Source organism: Ursus maritimus, unplaced genomic scaffold, assembly GCF_017311325.1.
Source record: "Ursus maritimus isolate PB19 unplaced genomic scaffold, ASM1731132v1 scaffold_18, whole genome shotgun sequence".
In the NCBI taxonomy this organism is placed as follows: Eukaryota; Metazoa; Chordata; class Mammalia; order Carnivora; family Ursidae; genus Ursus; species Ursus maritimus.
The window spans coordinates 49678981-49702695 of record NW_024424230.1 but is presented as its reverse complement, the minus strand read 5'-3'; positions in this window follow the sequence as shown (position 1 = coordinate 49702695).

Sequence of the window (23715 nt, the reverse complement as noted above, 5' to 3'; positions counted from 1 at the left end):
TAGAATTATGGTGTTAAAGTAAAAATACACATGGTTAATAGTACTACCCTGGGGAGTGTGAATAGAAGTGGAACAGAAGATTTACATTGTTCTGAACTCAGTATACTTTGTCCCCGCCCCCCACCTTCTGTATGATACGTCTAAAATAATCCTGTATTTTTTAATTAGAAAAAAAATTATCATTAGTCTCTGCACTTTAACAAGTATTAGCATTGATTTTATTGGGTGCAGCTATGAGTCAGGTGACATATTCAGAGACAAAGTTACTGGTAGCTTAAGTGCAAGAATATTAACAGAATCTGAGTTGTGAAGAAGTTTACTTTAGTTTAATGGCCTGTAATTGAAATGGCTCCCCCTCTTGAAGGGTTAAACATAGGTATGTGAACAAATTTACAATGATAAACCATAAGGGCTTGTTACATGAGGCTATTTTCCTGTAATTCTCCAACTTCTAAGTTAGATATTTCATCACTTTACTAATTGCAATGTTTATCTCTGTGCATTGCTCTGAATGCCAGATGGAGGTCAATGTATATCCCTATAAAAATGAAGGGAAAAAAGCTTTATAATTTCACCCACTGACACCTGACATTTTTGTTCTTACCAAATGAGCCAGCTACGGTAAGATCAGTAATTAAAGATAGTGGTTAAAATGGTCTTATTTAAAAGTTCTAATACTTGATTCTCAAGTGTATATACAGACACAAAATAATTTTCAAATAGAATTTATATTGATAATAATGAATTGTAGAATACATTCAGAATGCCTACTTTTTTATTACCAAAAAAAAAATCTTTAGTAAATGTACATGTGAAATTAAAACATATATATTGGGATTAGGCTGCCATTTAAAAAATCTCAGAGGTTAATGTTTCCTCAATTTTAGTAAAACTTACAATATTATTTCTTACTAAGAAAAGCTAAGGGAAAAAAAGCAAATGATATTCCTAAGGAGTATTTGAGTCTACAATGCTGAAAGAAATTCAGGAAATTTTTGCTTGACTGCTATTTCTAAAAGTGTGTTCTGTTTAAGAATAGCTATTTGGCTTTTCAGTATATTTTTTTTGGGGAAAAAAGTTCGTGGAAGACGGGTAAAAAGCTTTAACATGTTATTTTTGTAACTCTTTAAAAGTACAAAGCATTTTCTAATTTATTTGATGAATTAACTGTGCCATTTTTATTTCTAGGGGTTAACAGGAAGAGTTTATAAGAAATTCTGCAATCGAAGAATAAGCTTAATAATCATTGAATTAAAAACTCACATTTGAAGTAGGTTTGGATCCAGTATTAGAGATAAAAGGGACAGCATCTAGAGAGTAAAAGAAGGTGGTGCTTTTCTTGCCATGATTCTCATATATAAGATTAAACATACTGCTGCTAGTTTGGACAGGCATTCATGCATAGAGTACAGGGCTCTGCCAACAATTAGAAGATTGATCTTGACAAGTCCCTGAAATTCCCTATGCTCCATTTCCATTCTGACTGGAGACAAAGGTGCAACTTGAAACCTGGTGTACTGGGTCTCCCTTTGACAGTACCCAGTTTTCTTTATTGACTCTGAGTCATTTCATAGATCATGCTCATTCCTCTTGGCCCCACTTAGAGAATCAAACAGATATTTGGAAGGTTTGGTTGGCAGGGACAGAAGGGGGTGGGGAGGAGGATCCTATAGGACATGAGAAACTTAAAAGCTTTCATTGTAATAGAGTCAGAATTCAAAACCCTTTTAAACATACATTGAATGTACAAAAACAATACAATGACATTTAAGAAATTTAATATTAATTCTTAATCATAATATAAACACCAAATAAAACCTTAAGAGTACACATACAATATAAATAAGTTAAATTAATAAATAAAGAATGAACTTTGATAAATATACTCCAAGATAATTTCAAAATTTCCTTGTGTTAATTTAACAAGGTAGTTGTTATTTTATTAATGAAAAAGGACTTCGGTTGTTAGCTCATTGATACAGCTTCAGTAGATGCCAAAGAGTGGAAAAAAATGAGTCTCTATTTACATTCCAGAGGAATCAGAAGTAGAAACTTATGGGCACTTAAAAAGTATGCAGTATCCCTGATTACTGCTCTAAAATTATGGGCTCAGGACAAATTAGGCACATAACTTTTTGAGTTCAATGAATTGTGATTTTTTTCCTCCAACTATGAGTCATATAATATAAGGCTGGTGACTCAGTCTCTTACTGCTCACTAACCCCAAATCACACCTGTGCATCTATTACTAAATTCAGAATTCTCAGAGCATTATGTACCAGGAGTATAAAGGTTTCTGGCAGAGTATGCTTTTCCTTACAGAAGGTCATGGGAGGTACTGATGCAATAAGAGATCACATGTAGCCCTTTAATACCCAATTCCTTATGTATCCCGGCTTGCTTTCAAGTGAACAAGCTATCTCTATGATTCCAAAATGAATCTTTATTATTATCAGGAAATTCTAAAACTCAGGCTTAGAGATGACTTTGAAAGTTACCTTTGTTTACTGAAGGCAAGTATTTCCTGGAATGCAAATGCCTAATGAAAGCCTGGTTGGAACAACTGACCTCAAGCATTCCCTTGGCTCCTAGTCAATTTAATATGGATCCATCTACTTGTATCTAATATTACCTCTGTCCAAGTGGGCTTTAGTGGTGCTATTAGCAAAACATCACTAAGTGAGGGAAATGGAGAATATTAGAAAAATTAACCATTGCCAACAGAAATAAAATTTGGAAGAATAAATGTGTATCTTGTTACACCATCTCTGAAAGATGTCAAGGATCATACCTGTTTTCTTTCATCTAAGGAAATTTGAGTAGTCACTGAGAGCCCAGTGTGCATTTAAAAACATGTTTGTTGGCAGTTCCTTTGTTGTATTACTAATATTTAAAGAGATAGTATAGGAAATTTGTTTTAAACATATTAGTGAGAAAATTATGTTTTCTTTCAAAGACTCGATGTTAAATGATTTTCTTTAAAGTCATAAAGTCAGACTGTGAATACATAATGCATAAGCATTCAAATTCTCACAAATTTAATGAAGCAAATTATACAGAATTAATGAGTAGACTGTGAATATTAACCACAATTATAAAGGTCTTATTTTGTATGTCTTCAGTGTTATTTTGTTTACCCCACAGGATTTGAGGTAGCTCACAGTGCATCTTACGAAAGATGGTAGCACTCCATTTATCCAGACGTTTCTTACCTGGAAAATTGCACTTATTTAGGACAAAGCTGAGAAAATGAAAGTTAGCAAAAGTGTTAAAAAATAGCCAAAATGTACATCTCAAAGTTTATTAATTTGCTGATGAGGTGACCTTTCAGGACCTATTGTTAGCAGTGTACTTTATTTTATACATAGTTTTCACAGCCTTGCTCCTAATGGAAGCAAATAGGTAGCATGAAGTATCAACTGAAACCTGAAATGAACAGGAAAACTAAATAGTATGAAAGCCAATCCAAGAACTCAGAATATAGAATGGAGAATACAGAGTAATCTGGAAAGACAGCATAAAGAGAAACAAGACTTGAGGTTTTTCTCAGGGCACCTTAGGTTAATATATATATAATCTATATATATAAATAACTATACACATATGTACATATAAATAGCTTTGTGTCATCATCAAGAGAAATATAAATTATAATTAAAACAAGGAAGATTTTCTAGAAATATCAATTGTCCAGAAAATTCACATTCCAGACAGATAAGGAATACAAATTAAGTATAATTAATTATGCACTCCAAAATGTCCTATATGTATGTATGTGTATATGTATGTATATAAGATCTTTCTATCTAAATTGTTAGTTCTTAAAAGAATATATTGTCTGCTTACTTTGAATTTCTTTAGAGATCTAAAATGGAAATTAAGAGATGAAAAGACATATTTAAAAGACTTTTCAGTGACTTCTGGATTCAGTTCCAATATGTAAATAGCTTGGAAGTCTTCTGTCTTTGCAAGAAAAAAAAAAGCTGGACAAAATGAAAATCAGTGACTTTTCTTGAAACCATAAGATTACTGAAGTTGCAGGGCATATTGCCATCTGGAAATCTGTGGAGACAGGTGAATCTGGAGACACAGAGAAGATCTGCTTAACTGAAACAGAAATTGTTAGCATCATGAACTGTAAGAACATTGAAATGGTAATTTTTAGAAACTGTTGGACACTGACTGTGGATGAGCATCAGAGTAAGAAACTGGGAGGAGGGCCACAGTCTTAAGAGGAATCCCACAATTCCTCGGCTTTACTTCCAGGAAGCCCATGAGATTCTTATGGTGAACCCCCAAAAGATCCACCTGTTGCTCTGGCAGGCCCAGAAGAGCAATTATTGTAAAATATGTCAAGTGCCCTCTCCACAACTCCACCAACTCTCAAGAGGGAGAAGACTTTTCTAGAGCTTTATCCCAACTGGAGAACGACATTATTCACAAACCAGCCGTCTCATCTTTCTTTCTCATTTAAAGGAGAAAAATAGTCAATTAGTCAACAGGGTTCAAATTGTCAAACATTGCATTGGGAATGTTGTGACCAGGGAAGGAACTGCGGATATGGAGGAGTGCTATATTTAACCGGAGAAACATTTATGAGGTTCATATCGGAGATTCGGGACCACTAAAAGACTGAGATTTAATCAGAAAATTATAGAATGTTTTTCCTTCCCTACAGACTCTAATATCACAAAGTGAATTACAGCTGAGGGTTGCAAGACACAGACTCTCTCTGAGGAAGAGTACTTAGGGAAGCCCAAAGTCAAGAGGGGGAACAAACACAAATGCACAAGAGGAATCTGAAGCCTCTGGCACCTACAGTCACAGCAAGCATTAAGTACAACACAGCTGCTAGGCAGAGTAAAATTTCTCACACTGAAGGCCTATTAACTTCAGCAGTTTCTATTACCTAATACAACCTGTCCAGCTTTAGACAAAAAAAAATTACACAGCATGATAAAAGGCAGGGAAAAAACAGCCTAAAGGGAAAAAGATTATTGCATATCCATAAGTGAAATGAGTGACAGTAATATAAGGGGTGTGAGGGAGGAATTGGGAATACTCTGATTTAAGATATCTGTACTACATGTAAAATATAATAGTGTTATTGGAAGGAGGTCTTATTTTACTTAAAAATGTACGTTATAAACTCTAGGGAAGGCACTTTTTTTAAAAAAACAAGATGTATAATTGATTCACTAAGAGAGAAGAGTAAACAGAATCATAAAATGCACAATTAAAATCAGAGAAGGCAGAAAAAGAGGAGGAAAAACAAGAAGACAAGTGCAATGAGTATAAAACAGTTACATGCCGAGTAGATATTACTATGGAATCCTATATTCCATGTTAAAAAATGACATTACTGGGGGTGCCTGGGTGGCTCAGTCATTAAGCGTCTTCCTTCAGCTCAGGGCGTGATCCCGGCGTTCTGGGATCGAGCCCCACATCGGGCTCCTCCACTATGAGCCTGCTTCTTCCTCTCCCACTCCCCCTGCTTGTGTTCCCTCTCTCACTGGCTGTCTCTATCTTTGTCAAATAAATAAATAAAATCTTTAAAAAAAAATTAAAAAAAAATAAAAGCAACTCTGTATTCACAACTGATAACTTATATGAAATGAACCAATTGCATGAAATACAAAAACTGTCAAAACTAAAACAAGGATAGCCTTACATCGAAAACCGGGGATGTACTGTATGGTGACTAACATAATATAATAAAAAATCATTATAAAAAAAAAAAAACTAAAACAAGGATAGGTAGACAATCTGAATAACCCTATAAATATTAAAGAGGTAGAATAAATAATAATAGTGCCATTGGTGAATTGTATCAACCTTTCAAGTAAGAAATATGGCAATTTTCTATAATCCTTTCCAGAAAACAGAACTCAATCCATGAATTCATCCTTTCCCTAATACACAAAGCAAATAAAGATATTACAAGGGAGGAAAACTACAGACTAATATCTCTCAAAAGCACAGACATAAAAATTAGCAACAAAATAGCAGTGAATGGAATCCAAAAATATTTTTTAAATTACACATTATGACCAAGTGAGACATAATCTAAAGATGCAAGGCTGGCTCAACATTCGAAAAATCAGTCAAAGGGGCACCTGGATGGTTCATTTGGTTAAGCATCTGCCTTCCACTGAGTCGTGATCCCAGGGTCCTGGGATGGAGCCCCGTGTTGGGCTCCCTGCTCAGAGTGGAGCCTGCTTCTCCCTCTCTTCCCTGCTTGTGCCTTCTGTCCCTATCTCTGTTGCTATCTCTGTCTCTTTCTCTCTCTCAAAAAAATAAATAAATAAAATCTTAAGAAAAAAAAAAAAAGAAAAATCAACCAAAACAATGCACCAAATCAGCAGGCTAAAGAAGATAAATCATACAGTCATATCAACTAGTGCCAAAAAAGCATTTGACAAAATCCAGTGCTTGTGATAAAAAATCTCAGCAAATCAGAAACAAAGCGGGACGTCTTCAATTTAATAAAGAACGCCTACAAAAACTACAGCTAAAATCATACTTAATACTGAGATTGGACACTTTCCCCCTAAAATAGAGAACAAGGCAAAGATGCCCTCTCCCTCCACTCCTATTCAACATCATACCCTATGTAGTGAAAGAAAACAAGAAGAAGAAATACAAGATACATAAATAGGAAATAAATTAATTAATCTGTCTTTATATGCAAATGGCATACTTGTCTGTGTAAAACATCCTAAAGAACCAAAAAAACACACAAAAAATTCTGAAACTAAAAAGCAAGTATATGGAAAGACCATAAGATAAAAGTTACTATACAAAAGTTAATTTCTTTCCTATACATTAAAAATGACCAACCAAGAATTGAAATAAAAATATACCATTAATAATAGCACCAAGACAAATGAAATATGTAACTATAAATTGAACACAACATATACAATCTGTATGCAAAAAATTTTATAACACTGATGAAAGAAATCAAAGATCTAAATAAATGAGGGAATATTCTATGTTCATGAACTGAAAGACTCAATATTATTAATGTTAATTCTCCTTAAAATGTTCTATAGATTCAGTGCAATCCCATTAAAATCCCAACAAACTACTTTTGGATTTTAACAAAACAACTCTAAAGTTTATATGAAAAGTTAAAAGAGCCACACTAGACAATACAATATTAAAAAAGAAAAACAAGGGGCGCCTGGGTGGCACAGCGGTTAAGCGTCTGCCTTTCAACAAATAGTTCTGGTATGCTTTGACATTTATATGCAAAAAGAAAAAAATCTAGACAAGAAATTACATATTTCACAAAAGTAAGTTCTTCAAGATAATTATACATAAAAATAAAATACAAAACTATAAAACCTCTAGATGATAACACAGAATAAATCTACATGACTTAATTTTTGGTAATGAGATTTCAGATATAACATCATAAGCAAAATCCATGAAAGAAAAAAATGATAGATTAAACTTTATCAAAATTAAAATCATCCTCTTTAAAAGACACTGCTAAAAGAATGAAAAGACAACAGATTGGAAGAAAATATTTGCAAACACATCAAACACATATCTGATAAAGGACTTATCAAAATATTTTTAAGCTATCCAGAAACATTGTTTAAAACCTCCAAAATTTCTCACAAAAAAAAGAACTGATTAAAAGATAGACAACAGATTTGAACAGATACCTCACAATAGAAACTTATAAATGACAAACAAACAGATGAAAAAATGCTTAATATCATTTGTTATTAAATAATTACAAATTAAAATAAGAATGAATTCTAGTTAATGCAATTAAGACAATAAAAAGAAATAACAAGGTATATAGATCAGAAAGAAAAATAAAACTGCCTTTATTCACAGATGACATAATTGTCTATGAAGAAAATCTGAAAGAACTGGGGGGAAAAAAGCAAAAAACAAAACCACAAAAACCCTCCTGGAACTAATAAGCAATTACAGCATAGTTGCAAGGTACAAGATTAATATATAAAAATCAATTGCTTTCCTACATACCGGTGTTGAACAAAGGCAACTGAAATTTAAAATACAGTACCATTTACATTAGCACCCCTCAAAATGAAATTCTTAGGTATAAAACTAACAAAATATGTACAAAATTATGAGGAAAACTATAAAACTGTGATGAAAGAAATCAAAATAAGTGAATGGAGAAATATTCATCTAAATATATAGGAAGACTCAAAATTGTCAAGATGTCAGTTCTTTCCAACCTGACCTAGAGATTCAATGCAATCCATCAAAATCCCAGCAAGTCAGCAAGTTATCCTGGGGATATTTACATACTAATTCCAAAGTTTATGTAGAGAAGTTAAAGATCCAGAATAACCAACACAATATTGAAGGAGAACAAAGTTGGAGGACTGACATTATCCAACTTCAAGACTTATGATGAAGCTATAGTAATCAAGATTGGTATTGATTAAAGAATAGGTAAATAGATCCATGAAACAGAATACAAGTCTGGGAGAGACCCTCACAGATCTAGTCAACTGATCTTTGACAAAGGAACAAAGGCAACACAATGGAGGAAAGGTGGTCTTTTCAACAAAAAGGGTTTGAAAAACTGGACATCCACATGCAAAAAAATAAATAAATAAAAAGAACCTAGAAACAGGTCTTACACCCTTCACAAAAATTAACTCAAACTGAATTACAAACCTAAATGTAAAACACAAAACTGTAAGACTCCTGGAAGATAACATAGGAGAAAATTGAGATGATCCTTGGGTTTGGCAATGACTTTTTAGGTACAACATCAAAGGCACGATCTGTGAAAGAAAGAATTAATAAGCTGGACTTCACTAGAATTAAATTTTTTGCTCTGTGAAAGACACTGTCAAGAGAATGAAAAGACAACCTATACACTGGGAGAAAGCATTTGCAGAAGACACATCTGATAAAGAACTGTTATCCACAGGGGTGCCGGGTAGCTCAGTTGGTTAAGTGTCTGCCTTCGGCTCAGGTCATGATCCCAGGGTCCTGGGATCAAGCCCCACGTGGGGCTCCCTTCTCAGCAGGGAGCCTGCTTCTCTCTCTCCCTCTGCTGCTCCCTCTGCTTATGCTCTCTCCCTCTCTCTCTCTGGCAAATAAATAAATAAAATCTTTTAAAAAAAAGAACTGTTATCCAAAATATACAAAGAACTCTTAAAACTCAACATTAAGAAAACAAACCAATTTTTAAAAGGCCTAAACAGACACCTCACAAAAGATATACAGATGGCAAATAAGCATATGAAAATATGATCCACATTATATGTTATGAGGGAAATGCAAATTAAAACGACGAGACACTACTGCACACCAAAATCCAAAATCCAGAACACTGGCAACACCAGATACTGGTGATAATATGGAACAACAGGAACTGTCATTCATTGCTAGTGGGAATGTAAAATGGTACATCCACTTCAGAAGACAGTTTGGTGGTTTCTTACAAAACTAAACAAACTCTTACTATACAATTCAGCAATCATGCTCCTTGCTATTTTGCCCACACAAAAATCTGCACAGCCAAGATGTCTTCTAACAGGTGAATGGATAAACAAACTGTGGCACACCCAGACAATGGAATATGATTCAGTGCTAAAAAGAAATCAGCCCTCAAGCCATAAAGAGACATGGAGGAAACTTCAATTTATATTATCAAGTGAAAGAAGGCAATCTAAAAAGGCCACATAGCGTATGACTCCAAATATAGACATTATGGAAAAGGCAAAGCTATGGAGACAGTAAAAAGATCAGTGGTTGTCAGCAATTCATAGGATGAGGATTGAATACATGAAACACATCATTTTTAGAATGGTGAAACCATTCTGTATAATAATATCATGACTGATAAATGGCACTATGCTTTGGTCAAATCTCAGAACTTTACAGCACAGAGTGCTATAACTTTAATGCACACAAATGTTTAAAAAAATCATTTAGTAGGTCTGAGGATCCCAGGACAGAAAATGTGATGTGACAAAAGGATCTAACTGTATTGCAAATGTATAAAACAACTTCACTGAAGGCAGGAGAGAAAAAGTTGCTAACCTGAGTAGCTCTGGAAATGAATGAAGTATATAAGATTAAAGGGGGAAAAACTGTAAATATACCCTGTATTCTAGATAATAAAGTTGTTTCCCATGGGTGTATGGCTGTCATCTATGCTGGAACTGACCATTGAGTGAATGGATTATGAGTAGTGGAAGTCTGTCTTCGCAGTGGAGAAGGAAGCTCCAGGTAAGCAAGGGAACAGAACTAGCATGACCTATGTGGTGATGAAGCAGAGTTGGAGAATCCGTGTGAAGACATGTTTAGCTACTTTGAAAACAGATGGTTATATATGGGAGTATTTAGAGATAAATAGATGTACATGGGTCAGATGTTCAGAGGTTCTAGAGGAAATGACTCCAGTGGCAATGGAAGGAATTAGGTCTTCTTGGAGAACTAGCTGAATCTATAATTGAGGCAGGGAATATACAAAATGAGCCTAAACCATTCTGTGGTGTTAGAAAGTAAGCAAGCACCGGAAACCAAAAAGAAAATACAATGATGGGATATCAAAGGGACACAGGTGACAACTAAAGAGCTCCCAGGGCCAAAGTTGGAATAATTTGAGCAATAAATAAAGCAAAATTAGATTATAATCCAAAGTATGAAATAAACACCCATGAGTAGAGACTGCTATTAAACAAATTATTGAACAAGTGAATGAGGAGAAGAAAGAGATCTCCCATGCAGAAGAATTCTTTTTTTTTTTTTTAAGATTTTATTTATTTATTCGGCAGAGATAGAGACAGCCAGCGAGAGAGGGAACACAAGCAGGGGGAGTGGGAGAGGAAGAAGCAGGCTCATAGGGGAAGAGCCTGATGTGGGGCTCGATCCCAGATTGCCGGGATCACGCCCTGAGCCGAAGGCAGACGCTTAACCGCTGTGCCACCCAGGCGCCCCCATGCAGAAGAATTCTAAATAATTTGGGTAGATATTTCACCTTCGAGGAGGTAGAGTAAAATTTCTCATTCTTTAAGTGTGGCCTGTGTGTAGTGACTTCTTTCTGAAGAGTATAGTGTGGAAAGGGGGAAAAACTAAGAAACCTGACAAACAGTCACAGCCAGGTGATCAAGGCTAACAACAACATGATGTCATTTTGATACCATGTACCCTTGATACAATGGAATGAAAAGAATACTTCACCTTTGTAATCTTCCTCCCCCAAACCCATAACTTTAGTGCTATCATGAGGAAAAAAAATCAGACAAATACCAATAAAAGGGAATTCTACAAAATATCTGATCAAAAACTTGAGTTTTGAAAAAAGCAAGGAAGACTTAGAAACTGTTGCAGTCAATAGGAAACTAAGGCACCATGATGATTCAATGTAATATGGTATCATGGATGGTTCTGGAACAGAAAAAAAAATGGCATTAAATTTAAAAAGGAATCTGAAAATAATTAAATATGAAATTTTTAGATAATAAAAAATTTTCAACATAGATTACTTCTTTGCTAGTCAGCATCTGAATGATTCCTATTTCTCTAGAAGCAGCCGCCTACACCCATTCTCCTACCTCCACATTGGTAAGGCTACTAAGGAAGAGTTCAGGCTGCACTTTTTGTGGCAAGCTAACTGTCGAGTATCAGTTGTGTTTGCCATCAGCTGCTCAATATGAGTCTTGAGACACTGTTTCCAGTTGCTCATTCTAAACTCCATTGTTGGGGCACCTGAGTGGCTCAGTCGGTTAAGTGTCTGCCTTCGGCTCAGGTCATGATCCCGGAGGCTCGCGGGGAGTCTGCTTCTCCCTCTGACCCTTCCCCTCTCTCGTACTCACTCTCTCTCTCACTCTCTCTCAAATAAATAAAAGCTAAACTCCATTCTTTTATGTTTACTCAAGACTGCCTACCTAAAACTTTAAACTCTGACTTTAGTGTCTACATAGGAACTATGGTCTTTTTGATGCATTTTACTTACTGTGCTGAACAGCAGGTAGGTGATGAAATCGACCTTTTGCCTCTGAACTCAGCTCAATGTTTTGAATTTCTGGATTCTAGCCTCTGGCCTGACAATCTAACTTTAACTCTGCCTATTACCTTCCACAGGTGAAAGTAGTGAGCAGGAGATAAGCCTCAGATACCAGCTTGCCATGTGCCCTTGACAACATTCTCAGACTCCTTGTGTTTCACTTTCCCTGTGTGTAACTAAGGATAACCTTAGCGCACACACCACAGGCTCAGGATTAGGGTGAGGATTATGGGCTCAGCCTGCTGCCTGGAACATAATGGAATTCATAAATTTTAGTTATCATTTTTAGTAATGTTGTGATCTTTGGCCACAAAAAACTCAGAAACCTAACCATGTCTTGTTTCCTAGATTTGCCAGGAAACATTGGCTTTTTGCATCAGTTCCAGGAATGAAGCTGCCCAGTCCTTCGAGCAGCTGGCCCTTTTGCTTTCTTGGCCTCAGTTCTGACTGTGAGTGTCGCACCACCCCATCTCTCTCTTTCAACTTTGCAACAGATACTGGGTTTGTAGTTAAAACCCAGGTATTGGTCAGGATAAACCAGGTCTTCAAGTCTGTTCTCTTATTCACATAGGAAATGATTCAGAAATAGAGTCAAAACAGGAGCAAGAATCATTTTAACATTCCAATATTTGTGTCTTATGCGTGATTAAAAGTGCACTTTTTCTACAGTGCCAGGGCGTTGAGGAGATTTCCTTAGTATATGTGAAAACATACGGTATAGTTGGTATGAGTAGTTAGGGATTTGGTAAGGCTTCGTGGTAACAGGGTTATTGTCTATGAGGAAACCCATATGTTTCACATGGAGTAGACTAAAAGGTAGGCTGATTGTCCATCTGTATTTTTGTTTTGTTCTTGACATTGCATAGATATGTTGCAAGCTGAAGCAAACACTTCTCCACTCTTGGTAAAAAATTATACAGATAAAATGTAATTAAATAGCACTACTTTAAAATCTAAAGTATTTTTTTTCCCTCCTGAACTCTGAGTTTCTGAATTTCCAGTCTAAAAATTTATGAGTCCTCTCTTGTAACATACTTTTAAATGAATTCTCCTTCTTGAATCATAATTTTCCCCATATCAATGTAAGCACATTCTTTTTTGCCACAAAAAGGGGGGGGGCAAAAAAGCAATTACAACAAACTCAGAAAGCATTTGAGGTCATATCACTCAACATTTAACTGTAAAATTATAATTCTTAAGTTTTTCCAAATGTTTATGATGTTTTGAGCTCACTCAGTAAGAGGAAAAATATGTATTTCTGCCAACACATTTTGGTGATTTCATCTCCTTTCATAGGAATCTCTAAGGGTTTCCTAATTAGAAGAATTTACAGGAAATGTCAAACAGTCTAAATAACTGATGTATTGTAATTAAAGTCTCAGCAATTGAGCAAATTAACCTTTATATTTTTACAGCAATAAACTACTTGGCGGGTTCCAGAAAGTTTTTAAAGCAAGTAATTGAAGGAATTATCAAAAGCTAGGAAATAGAGGAGAAAAAAAAAACCCACCACATTTCTGGGCTGTTACTATGGTATTTTAAGTGTGCAATTAAATTGGTAACAGTGAACTTTCTCTAATATTACAAGTAAGGAGATCTATTGTAAAAATATAAGACACTAATATATTTCAATTTGTGTACAATAAGGTAAAGGAAATATCTGTAATTTTAATTGTTAATGTCCTGGCAAATTTTTAAAATTTCAATTTATGCTATGGTATATTAATAAAACATGTAGATAAGATTCTTTTACATGTTAATAAAGTAAAATAGAAATTGAAAATGTGAACAGACTGGTTATATGATTGCTAAATTGATTTTTATACAAATCTTTTATACTCAGCCCAGTCCAGAATTGAATACAAAAGCCAATCTGTGATTTTTCAGTTTGTTATCTCATTTGATTCTTTTAGAAGTCATAATAACTTAAAATCACATTCAGTTATAAAGTAAAATTATCAATAGTATTAATAGCCAAATAAGTATGTGGACACAATTTTTCTTGTACCTTAAGCTCAATCCAGCAACTGAAAGAAACATCTAAGACAGTGTTCCATGTGATAGCCAATAAAGAGCTACTATCTACAACTGAATTTTGTTAGCTATGTGTCTACTCTAACAAGATAGCCTTAATATTTGTATATTTGGGACAAGTTTAAGAGTTTACAAGTAATTTATTTTATTTTTTATAAAGATTTTATTTATTTATTTGAGAGAGAGAGAGCATACAAGAGGGGGAGGGGGAGGGACAAATAGACTCCACCCTGAGTGCGGAGCCTAACTTGGGGCTCTGATCTCCTGATCCTGAGATCTTGACCTTAGTTGAAATCAAAAGTGGGAGGCTTAACCTACTGAGCCACCCAGACCCCCTAAGAGTTTACAAATAATTTATTTGAAGGAACTCTTAAAATAATTCATTAACTCTACCTAGTTCTCACAGTGTTGTTTTGCTGTCTCTGTTCTTAATTGCTTTGAATTTATACATATACAGTATTAGTATAATGTAATATATATAATATAAAAGGCAAGAAAAAAATATATGATGTAACATTTCCTTTTTATATACATCTGGGCAGAAATTCAAAGTCTATACTGCTAGGGTGAATCTAAGACAAGAAGTTGACAGGCTAACAAGGTTCTTTCAAGTGGTCTATATGAAGCTTACAGATACGGCAAATCATATGAATTTCTTGGTCTAAGCCTCAGTTGGAAGAAAATATTTTCCCTTTAATTACTTTTATATAAAATTCTATATACTTTTATATAAATCCAGACAACTCTATATCTGCTTTATTTTTTTTATTTTTTTAAGATTTTATTTATTTATGTGACAGAGAGAGAGAGAGAGAGAGAGCACAAGCAGGGGGAGTGACAGAGGGAGAGAGAGAAGCAGGTTCCCGCTGAGCAGGAAGCCTAGTGTGGGGCTTGATCCCATCATGACCTGAGCTGAAGTCAGACACTTAACTGACTGAGCTGCCCAGGTGCCCCTCTATACCTGTTTTAAAACTAAATTTAGAATCATAAATTTTCAAAAACATCAAAATTTTAAATTTCAAATATATCAATCCTGGATGGATAATGTTTTTTTGTTCAAAAGTTGTATGCCATGGTAAACTGTAAGAGATAAGCATTGAGCATTTTCAAGCAAAATATAATAATTTACTATGATAAATACAACTTGCCTCTTATAAAACAATTCCTTAGGAGATGTTAAATTTTTAGCTGATATCAACAGATTGTCTTAAATTTTCCTGAAAGAGGGTCATATATTTTGCAAATAGAAATATTTTTACCTCTTCTTTTTCAATGTGTGTCCTTATTTGCTCTCTTTTAGTTGCATTGACTAATTCTTCCAATGTCATGTTCAATATTAGTGGCCATAGAGGTTATTCTTTTTATCTTGTTTCTTACTTTATTGGTGACCAAAATTAGTGATTTGTAATCCATTATGCTGTGTACTGGGTTTGTATGGGTGTGACATTTGTTTCTGTGCCCTAAATTACCTGGTCACCCTTACCACAGGGCTGCAAGTGGAAAGTGCTAGGAAGGTTGAATGGATTTCCCAGAATGGTTGAGAATCAACAGAATACCTGCCACATGAATTACTTACATTTTTCCATTGTGAGAGTACTTTTCTACCCTGACTTTCTTCTATGTCTTCAAAGATTTCTTGCAATTGCCAAATATAAATTTAGGGACTTTAAATAACAATTTCTTCTAAAATCTGAATTGGTTTTAAACTGATAGCAATGAACTTGCATATCCTATGGCATTCAAATGATTTTCTTTCACATACTAACTTGTCCCTATTACTCTGGTGATTTGAACGCAAATAAATGACATCTTTTTATTGACATTAACTTTCACATTGATGCTGACAATTTGGACTTTAAGTGACAGCATTAATATTGACAGTAGCAACATAAAGTCAAGGGAAGTCGTTGTAATAAAATGTGATTTCAAATTTATTTTAAATAAAAGTGATAAGGGAATTTTTTATTTGAATTCTTTCAGAGATTAAAGTAGACAATAGGGGCGCCTGGGTGGCTCAGTCGTTAAGCATCTGCCTTCGGCTCAGGGCGTGATCCCGGTGTTCTGGGATCGAGCCCCACATCAGGCTCCTCTGCTGGGAGCCTGCTTCTTCCTCTCCCACTCCCCCTGCTTGTGTTCCCTCTCTTGCTGGATGTCTCTCTCTCTGTCAAATAAATAAAATCTTTAAAAAAAAAAAAGGTAGACAATGGATAAATAATAGCAAGAATCCAAAAATGAAAATTTTAATAAAGGTTAAGAGAATCCAAAGAAACATCATGGAGGGTTATTTTAAGTCAAATATGACCCCCCCCCCAAAAAAACCCCAAACCCAAAAACCCAAAACAAGAACCACAAAGAATAATAAAAAAGGAGGGAAAAGTAGATGAAAGGACAAAAGATTAGAAAAGTTGCAGAATCAATACATAGCAGTCTGGAAACTATATTATTTTATTTCCTTCTTCATTTGTTAATTTTAAAAACCTGAAGACAGCAAATCTCAGTGTATTTCATGTGATAATAATGGCTTTTTTTTTCTCATCAAACATTAACAGCACCTCTTTATTCTCCCTCTTTCTAAAAGTCTGATAAAGTATTTCCATGTTGCACAATGGGAGAATGGCTGTGTAAAAAAATGAGGCTTAAGAAAACCTAATACTCTCATAAAAAACAAAAATCTAAACTTTACAATATTTTTATTCCTTTGGAGAGTCAAATGGTACTGTTTCTACTGGAAGCATAATTAAAATCATCATTTATAGAAATATATCTTAAAAAACACAAAGCATTCACACCCGGAATCATACAAACTTCTGTGCTCCATGCCACAGTAATTGTACAGAGTTGAAAGAGGTCCAGAGAGTTCAAAGAAATCATTATACAGGGAATGGATGGGGCTCAGGTATGTGGATGCCTCATTCATTGATTAGACTTTGTTTGGACACTGTGATAAGCAGAACAATACTCCCCTTGGCTCCTAAAGTAGTCTACGTCCTAATCCTTCAGAACTCAGGAATATGTTACCTTACATGGCAAATGGCCTTGGCAGGTATGATTAAGTTAAGGATCTTGATCTGGGAGATTATCCTGGATTGATATAACCATCAGGATCCTTATAAGTAAAAGAGGTATAGGGGTATTTGAAAAAACTACACTGGTTTTGAAGATGGGGAAGGAGCTAGGAGGGAAAGAATGGAGACAGCTTCTACAAACTGGAAAAGGCAAGGAAATGAATTCTCCCCTGGAGCCCTCAGAAGGAAGACAGCGCTCCTGATACCAATTTTTTGCCCAGTCAGATCCATTTCAAATTTCTGACCTTCAAAACTGAGGGAATAAATTTGTGTTGTTTTAAGCCACCAAAGTTGGGGTAATTTTTTGTTATAGCAATAGGAAACTAATCCAAGAAACTGTAATGAAGTAAGCACTGGAGACAAAGAGGAACCAGACACCATGTGCGGATTAAGGAAATCAGTGTGCAGTGGAGGAGATGTGGATTTAAGCAGCAGCAATAGAGTATGAAATATACATAATTATAATACAGCATGATAGAAATACGTTCTGATGGTAAGGGAACACAGTAAAAGAAGCATCTAATTCTGGCTGGAGAGATGAGGTGGATTTCCTTACAAGAGACAATGCTCAAGGTAAGTCTTGAAAGATAGGTGGTAGGGTCCTGCCAGGCAGACAAAAGAGGGAAATTCATTCCAGGCTGAGAGAACAAATGCCTGAAAAAATAAAAACACTCAGACTGGAAAATTTATATTTAAGTGAATATGAATTTGTTTAGCAAACTTCAGTATTCTAGAAAAAGAAACCAAAAGTTTTCATAACTGTTAGAGATGGTTTAGGGAGAAGATGTTCTCTTTATTTAAATAGAAGGTTTATGGAAAAATCTAGTTCTGATGGCAATATGGCAGGAATGCTTACTTCCCATATGTGAATTCATCTACGCATGTTTGACGCTTTATGCCCTGACTACAAGAGCTCCCAATTAAAAATACAAGTAAATTAAGAGGAGTCAGGGGGAAAAATGAAAATGAATAGATTTATACTGGAATACCAAGGGAAATCAGCTATTGAATTATTTGTTCTTATCACTCAGCCATTGGTTCTCTGGTAAGTCTGCAAGCTTCTCGCTGGCAAGGACTGTGTTTTAGATTTATTTTTGTATTCCTCAGGTTGTATAATACAGTGCTTTTATACAGGATGCATATTAAGTACTTTAAGAATCACATCTTTAATGTGTGCCGTTGATTGTCATATAGTAACTATGATCTGAGATGATTTTCTCTGCCACATCAAAACAGGCTAATGATTTGAAAGGACTCTCTTAAACCTGACATGACCATATGTTGCAATACTTTTTCCTAATTTCACTAATTAAAATTGAGGGTATAATGAAGCTGTGAAATAGACACAACATGGGGATTTGTCTTGCAGTAGGTGGTAAGAGTAGCTACCATTTATTCAGCAATTTCTTTTATATCCAGCACCATGTTAAGTGTTGGGCTAACACCATACCACTCCTTTCTAAGACTGTGAATTATGTTTCCCAGAATCTATTTCCCTGCATGATTTTGGCTTAGAGTTAACCAGTGAGAAGAACTCAAGAGGTGTGTGAAGTGAAGAAGAAGCCATTAACCTTGGGAGGCAGATGCAGCCAGATGCCTGGGTTGACAAGAGAGCCATAGCAGCTTACCACCCACTTGGCCACTGAAGGCTGAGACAGTTGGTGACATCTTCTCCGAGGCTCAAGAACTGCAGCGGCTTCCTGGTGAGATGGAGTGAACCAACTCATTTGGTGTTTACGACTGAGATCTCTGGTATCAACTTGGCAAATTTCAGAAGGAAATTTTCTGACCTTTACTTCCCCAGCATTTCCACAAGTCATTAAACCCTAATTATATATACTAAACTCTTTATACCTGGGATATGTAGTGTGGCTTCCATTTTCCAGAACCCTGTCTAATGGAGTGTTTATATATACTTTATCTAATAGTCTCAGCAGCTCAATGGAATAGGTGCTTTTAAAATGAGAGAACTGAAGTGACTGGACCCCACCATCATTCCAAAAATTTCACAGCCAGTGAGTTGCAGACTGTAGGAATCAAATACCTGACTTCAGTCTTTGCTTTTAACCCCTATAGCATGTAGTCAAATGCTACACTGAGTTTTAAAAAGAAGGTATGAAACTTTCTCCGTGATAAAGATGACACAGAGCCCTTAGAAACAAGTCTAACTATGTAACTAATGTCAGCATTGTATATTCAAGAATCAACCTTTTTTGAGGATAGTCTTTAATACTCATTCATACCCAGATTGTCTGAAAATCGTCTTCTTTTATTAGCATATGGTTTAAATGTCTGTAGTTTTCTAATAAACAGTACACACACAGACATGCACATGCTTCCGTATGAAGAAAAATGAAGCAATCAGAAAAGTAATACACACTCCCACCTCCACACTGGTGTCTGTATTTCCTTTCCTTCATTTTAGCATGGATATCTATCCAAAGCCAAGTCTTCCACTTGTCTGTTAGATCTCGTTCTGTCACACCTGCTTTAGGACAGTGTTCCAGAAATTATCTATTTCCTTAACCCCTTCATCTTTTCCCTCCCTCTACACTGGATCATTCCCACCAACATTCAAACATTCCCTTGACTCCATCTCTCTCTCTAGGTAATTGGAGTGATCAGAGGGTTTTTTCTTTTTTAAATCATAAAATGGGGAATAATATATGGGTATTTCTGAAGTTTTTACACCCTTGAATGCCTTTGATTATTAATCCTTTTTATATATAGCTGGATTTATTATTTCACTATTTTAAGGAAATTTTTTATTTTTTTTCTTAAGTGCAATTGGCTTCATATAGTGAATGGTGCAGTTCTTTTTTTTATATCTGGAAAAGTTTATATAAGTTTGTAATGGTTTTGTCCTTGAAAATTTGTTAGCAGTCACTTAAAAAATATTTTAGGCTTACTGTATTCTTTTACGAATTATTTTAAACAGCACATTCAAGTTCTTTAATTGTTATAGGGATGTGAAGACTTTCTACTTATTCTTAAATCTGTTTTGGTAAATTTTACTTTTCCAGAAATTTGATCATTATGCTAACATTTTCATTAATGACTCAATGTTGTTTAATGCATCCTTTTATAATTTTAATTTCTGATGCATTTCTAGTGTCTTTTTGTTCATACTTCATATTGTATACTTGTAACATCTGAATCTTGTCCAGAGTGCCAGAAGTTTATCAATTTTACAAGTTTATTCAAATAACAAACTTGCAGCTTTTTTGATCCTCTTTATTGGGTTTTTGTTTTCTAGTGCATTTATTTCTACCATGTTTATTTTTTGCTTCTACTTTCTTGGTGTTTGCTTTGTTCTTTTTTAAACTCTTTAAATTGGACACAACTCCTTTCTAGTCCCTTTTCTAATATAGAAATTAAGGATATAACTATTTCTTGATGTAGTACTTTTACTTCCAGAATTTCAGAAATTTAGCATTTTAATTATCTTTCATTCTAGTAATGTTTTCAATTCTCACTTTGAATTCTTATTTAACTGATAGTTTACTTAGTATTATGTTTGTAAAGTCCAATAATTTTTTAATTTACCTTTTTGTTATTGACTTCTAACTTAATTGCATGAATTCAAAATAATATAGTATGCATGATTCTTTGAAAACATTTGAGATTTACTTAATCATATTAAACATAGTTCAGTTTTTCCAAATGTTTCATTTAAGTCTGAAAAGAATCTTTATTCTCTAATAGGGTGTGAGAATTTTTATGTTTCTTACATCTACATTTTTAAATACAATACTTAGCCCTATACCTGACTATAAAATTGTAGGAGGCATGTTGAAATCTTTCACAATGATTGTGCAAATCAAATTTTCCTTTGTATAGTTTGAGGTTATATTTTTTAATAGCTTTGTTGAGATACAGTTTATATACCATGCATTTCATCCATTTAAAGTATATATTTCAGTGGTTTTTAGTATATTCATAATACACTATGTGCATAATATAGATATGTGCAACCTTTATCAAATCAATTTTAGACTATTTCACTACCTTAAAAAGAAATCCCATACTCCTTAGCTATCACCTTCCTCTCCCTTAGTCCTACCTCCTAGCCCTCAGCAACCACGATTCTAATTTCTATCTGAATGAATTTCCTTATTATGTACCTTTAATATGAATGGAATTATATACTATGGGTCTTTTGTGACTAGCTTATTTCATTTCGCAGTGTTTGAAAAGTTCATCCATGTTGTGGCATGTAAGAAAACTTCATTCATTTTTATAGCTGAATAGCATCTTGCTGCATTGATATAGCACCTTTTGTTTATCCATTCATCATCTGAAGGACATTTGAGTTCTTTCCACCTTGGCTATTATGAATAATACTGCTATAAAACATTTATGTACAAGTTTTTGTGTGAACATGTTTTATTTCATCTTGAGTGTATACCTAGTAGTGGAATTGGTGAATAATATGGTAACTTATAACTAAGCACTTGAAAAACTACTAGACTGTGCACCAAAGCAACTGTAGCACTTTATGTTTCTACCAGCAGTACGTGAAGATTGCAGTTACCCCATATCTTCTCTATCCCTTATTATTATTTGGCTTTTTTTATTCTAGCTGTTCTAAGTGTGAAGTAGTATCTCATTGTGATTTAATTTGCAGTTTTCTGATGTCTAATAGTGCTTTTTGACCATTTATATATCTTCCTTGGATAAATGTCTCTTCAGATCCTTTAGCCATTTTTAAAAATTGGGTTATTTGTGTTTCTATTATTATTATAATTATTCTTTATCTGTTCTTGAAGTTCCTTATCAGATCTATAATTTGCAAGTATTTGTTCCCAGCCTGTGGATTGTCATTCTGCTTTCATAATGGTACCCTTTGAAGCATAAATTTTTAATTTGATGAAATTCAATTTGTTATTTTTTTTCTTCTGTTACTCATGCTTTTGACATCATATAAGAATCCTTTGCCAAATTCAAGATCATGAATATTTATTCCTACACTGAGGTTTATAGTTTTTGCTCTCGAATCTAGGTCCTTGATCCATTCTGAGTTAATTCTGTCTATGGCGTTAGATAAGGATCCAAGTTTATTCTTTTGCATGTGACTATCCAATTGACCTAGCACAATTTGAGATTTTGTTATATGTGTACTAATTTAGAATTTTTATGTCTTCCTATTGAACTGAAGTATCCATATAGTTATTCTCTCTATCCTTAATGATGCCTTTTGTTATTATAGACTATATTGTCTGATGCAAATATGGTGACTTACACTTTCCTAAATATATTTATCTGGTATCTTTTTTCATCCTTTTAATTTAAACTTTTCTGTCCTTGTATTTTAGTTATTTCCTTTTAAATGTCATGTTGTTGGATTTTAAAAACCCAGTCTGATAATCTTTGTCTTTTGCCTTGTAAATTTAGCTCATTTACATTTATTATAATTATTAGTACATTCAGACTTGATTACATTGCCTTTCTTTGTTATTTTCTATCTGTTTTATTTTTTCCTATATTACTCATTTCTCTTTTCTTGCCCTTTTTAAGTCAGTTCATATTTTATTTGTTTTGTTTTGGTTTCCCCTTTGGTCACTTACTAATGTATCTGCAAAGCCTAAAACAGTGCCTGACACTTGTTAGATTCAAATAAATATTTATTGACAGATCTATGCCTCAAAAGCACTTTGGTAGGCTGGTCAATTGTTGATTCCATTTCTGTTTAATAACCAAAGGATTTGAAGCTTTAGGAGAAGTATTCAAGGATTGATGTAAGACCTCACACTAAAAAGAGAGAGAGAGAATAATAAACATGCATTCCTTAGATTTTATGCATTAGTGTATCTGTATTGTATAGCAGTTTTAAAAATACAAGATAAAAGAAATAATTATATATTTAATAATTCATCCAGTTCTTTTTACATGTGAGGAAAATGAAACAAAATGAGGTTGTGAAAACCTCTTAAAACATCCAGCAAATGCACATATTGCTCCTAATTCACACCTGGGAAATTCAGTATTGACTTTTCTCTTGGTTAACTAAGTTGCTCCTTTTAATTCAAAATTAAATTAAAATAAGCCAGGGGTGCTGATCTGTGACAATTGTAGGATTGTAGGTGACCTGGGCTGTGGGATCACTGGTGAATACCACCTTCCAAAAAATTCTAATGCTAATGATTTCTGTGATTTGAATCCAAGCACTTACAGTGATAAAAGGTCTAGTGTTTATGAAAAATAAAGGCAAATGTATATCCCCTTAAAAGAAATAAAACTCCACCCATGTCATTTTCCATTTGTATACTCCTGACTTCATTAAAATTGCATACTGATCAAATCGCTTGGTTTTGCTAATAGCTCCACAGAGGAATAGTCATTGCTAGAGCATGAACACCACAATCCATTTTCTCTGATTATTGTTTTGCAATGTTGCTAATTTGACAGCTCCTGCTGAACGTGGGCTCATTATTTTGTGTCATTGTTTTAGGAGAAGGAATATCAAATGAGTAGCAAAGTAACTTACAAAGAAGCATGCAGCTGATGATAGGTTTGCAGAATGAGAAGTTTTTCACAGGAATGTGAGAGAATAGTCAAATTGAAATGGTAAGGAATGAACTGATTGACCCCTATAAG